Below are 3,909 nucleotides of genomic sequence, written 5' to 3' on the forward strand. Positions count from 1 at the left end.
GTGGGCACACTGCTCATGCACCACACAGCTGAAGTGGGCACATCATCAGGTTTTTCATTAATCTGGAAGCTCAGTGTGAGCTACTGAGGTCCTGGATACTCATAAATACAGAACAGATGCCCAATATAATCAAATTTAGCCTGACAAAATTTCTGGCTGAAGAAAGGGAGCTTGTCTGGTAAGGGCATACGATAAATCTTAAAAGTGTGTGCACTGATGGACAGGCCAGTGCTTTTTCCTGTGCTCTGTGGCCAATAAGTCTTAAACTCTTTTCTGCAGCACCCTGTTTTCCACAAGGTTGTCCTCCCCCTTCTCCTGTGCCGACAGAATCTAAGATTTAAGTACTACTTACAAAGAGTGAAATACGGAGGATAAACACCCTCTTAGGCAGATAGGAACATTGACTGTGGACTGCACATTTCATTCCAGGGATCATCCACATCTCCCCAGATGGTTCTGTTCTGGGTGGCTCATAGCTCTCTTAGCCTTCCAAGTAAATCCACCCTTCAGTTGGTTACCCCTGCATCATGAAGACTTGGGGTTGTTTTGAGAGAGCCAAGGCTCTTTAGAAGTAAAGGCACAGATTCTTACTCTCCACATTCCTGAGCTCCAGAACTGGGGTCAGCCATAGGTGTCACCTTTTGGCCCTGCGTGGCACACCTGATAAATAGGATTCCTTCTCTCTAGCATGTTCTTTTATGTGCTGCCCGCCCCAGGTAGCAAATCTGAGCCATCCAATTTGTCCACCTCACTGCACAGAGAACCCTATGCCCTAATGTAGTTTAGTGTTCATTCCTGGCAGCTGGGTTCAAAAAGGTGGGAATGGTAGTGAATAAACCAGTCGCCGGCTCTGACTGAGTGCGACAGCAAGAGGAGAAGCTGTGCTATGGATTCTCTGCTGCTGATCTTCAGCTAATGTAAATCAACTCAATTCTGCTGGCATCAGTGGAAACGAGCTGATTCGAGCCATTTATAGTTTCTTCTTGTTTATTTACTGCATCCTAATGACTGCCAGGCGCAAGAACACCTGACTGAGGACATTAGACACAAAGGCTTTATACTCTTAATGTTTTGTTCGGTTAAAGACTAACCTAGACGAGGATTTTAACTTCTGATGAGAAAGCCCTGAACACTTAGCACTAATAACGTGCTTTTCAGTTTCTAAGTGCTTTACAAACATTAATTAATTATTCCTTTCAACAACACTTGGTTATTTTCTGTTACTATAGTGCATGTTTACCAAGTTAGCTCCATTCGTGCTCAGCACATCATTGGCAGTAGGCAGGAGAATAAATTCATCTATAACCACACACTGTAATTTGCAGGAGATTTGCTTCACCAAACACCATCAGTGCAGCTACAGAAGCAGCTCGAAGGAGTGACCACTCCTCCCCATGTCCTACAGTGGGGATAACCTTTACCTTCCCTGCTACACTAAGCAGAAACAGAAAATCTGTTCTCTGCACAATTTAGCTAATTCCACAGAAACATATGTTCAAAGGGGAGCATCACACAGCTGTAAAACAGTAGTAACGAATTCTGAATGTGTCACACAGAAATACCCACTATGGTACAGAAATGACACAGAATAGGCAGGTTTCTGATGAGTGAGACTGACACAGTGAGGCAGCAGAATTTCCTGCTTGTAACGACTATTAGGTACAAAATATTCCTGGTCAATAACATTAAAAAAAAAAATTCTAACCCAAAATCAGCCAATCAAAAAAAGAGGAACATGAGGTATTACCCAACCTAACATAGGCAAGACCCAGTTGAGAGGAAGATGAGCAGAAGGCAGGAGCTGGAGTCTGTCATCCTCACCTCTCAATAAGGTGGGAAACAGTGAAACAACGCCCAAAGAGGTGGTGGATGCTCCATCCCTCGAAACAGAAAGCCAGGTTGGATGGAGCTCTGAGCAACCTGGTCTAGTGGAAGGTGTCCCTGCTCATCGCAGAGGCTTGGATCAGATGACTTTTAAAGGTTCCTTCTAACCCAAAGCATTCTATGATCTCTACTCTGTTCAAGTCACATCAAAGACCTGAAACACATCTTGCTTTCTAGAAGAGTAACCCTAGCCATTGAGTTCTCAATTATTTTCTCATCCCTGTCTCTCTCTTTCCCTTCCTTACACCACATGCCAAAAGAAAGGAATGCTTTCTGGCAAAAGTTTTGCCTGGACCCATGTGTTTCCACTGGAAATGAGGATTTTAGTGAACTGTGGCAGAGAATAGCAACTATTGCCACGGCCAATACCTCTGCAGTAGAAAACTAGGTCTTGGGAAATGTTAAGCTTTCACTTTTCAATTAGACCTGCCCACAATTTTTCCAGGGTACCGATTTCTGACACAAAATGCTGGAAAGGATCAAGCTGATCATAACCATCAGCAGAAACCAGGAACGACATTCTTCTGCAACTCCTGCCCACCTCTCATGCAGGCAGCACCACTTGAAGGGCCTGGGTCCTGATTAGAGAGGGACTGGTACCTGGCAGGTGTGATGCCAAACCTGCAGGTACCTAAATCTCATCTTACCGAGCGTTCAGAGCAGTTTGCCCTTCATTGCCTGCTGACAGCACTAAGGTGGCTCTGTCTGTTTCCTGTCACTTCAAGCTCTCTTTGCTCTGCTCAGCCATACACAGTGTAATCCAACAGGCATCAGTGACGTGGCTTAGTGTCACACATGCAACAGGAATTAAAATTGCAGAGTCAGGAACTAAATCTTTCAGTATCAGTAACCTCCATCCCAGGAGGGATAAGGAACACCCAACTTTAATGCTGTAAGACATATAGTCTAATTAATCGGCCATTGTTCACCTTTTTCATATTTAAAGCGTTTTGTCTGCAGGTAGAGCTGCACTGGTACACACTGGGGATGTACTATAGGTCTCTAAAGAGAAAGAAGACATTTTAGCAAATAGACTCTTTTGCCTATACAACTATATCCATATCTGGGCTTTTGTCAACACAGTTATTTTCTCACAGCCCTGCTCAACAAAGCTTTATGCTGCATGAAGGCCTGAGACTGGATTCAGAGCATTATCTTCAACATGGGTGTTTACAGCTTCCAGCATCTGTCCTGGAAAAATGTCACTATAAGTAATACACAAGTATTTACTGAAATCAGGCAGACAAAATTCAGTCTATTATCACTCTGAATAGTTTAAACTGTATTCTGGGATTCTTTGATGGCCTGGTTGGGAAGAAAACAACCCCTCCCTCCTGCTGATGAGTTCTAATTCCCCTCCATCTATTCTGGGTACAAAGAAACAGTGAGGAAATCAGACACACTTCTGCATCTGCTCTGCAAATACACCCAGCCCTCATTTGAGAAAATGACACACTGCACAGTGATGCAAACAAAAGATTTGGTATCATATTCATTCATCCCTAACCAAATGCAAAAGTAATTTCTTTCCTGAAGTGTGGAGAAAAAAGAAAGCCTTTTTATTTAATGAAATCCAAATATCTCTATGTATAGAAATATAGTGTAATTTTAATCTTAGAATACAATTTTCAGCTTCTGATATATAAATATATTCCTACTTCTGACTTCAGGAGGTTGCATGCAGCTATCATTTTTCTGCATGTTAACATAAAGTGCAAAAGGAATTAATTAAACACATCACATTCTAAAGGATATCTTTTCATTCATTACAGATCATTACAGATACGTTCATATCAATATATTTTTTCCATTGATACTCTGTAAAATATTTATACGCTAAAAGCACAAAAATTGCTGTAGTACCACATGAGACTTCAAGATAAATGTAACAGTATCATGGATGTAGGCTAAGTGGTTGTTTGCAGTAAATATATTGAGAGTTACCCGAAGGATACCAACCAGTACATGCGGAAGCCATAAATTCCCTCCTACAAAGAAGTAGACATCCCAGGGTAGTGGTGCATC

The sequence above is a fragment of the Chiroxiphia lanceolata genome, chromosome 10, assembly GCF_009829145.1.
Source record: "Chiroxiphia lanceolata isolate bChiLan1 chromosome 10, bChiLan1.pri, whole genome shotgun sequence".
Lineage (NCBI taxonomy): Eukaryota > Metazoa > Chordata > Aves > Passeriformes > Pipridae > Chiroxiphia > Chiroxiphia lanceolata.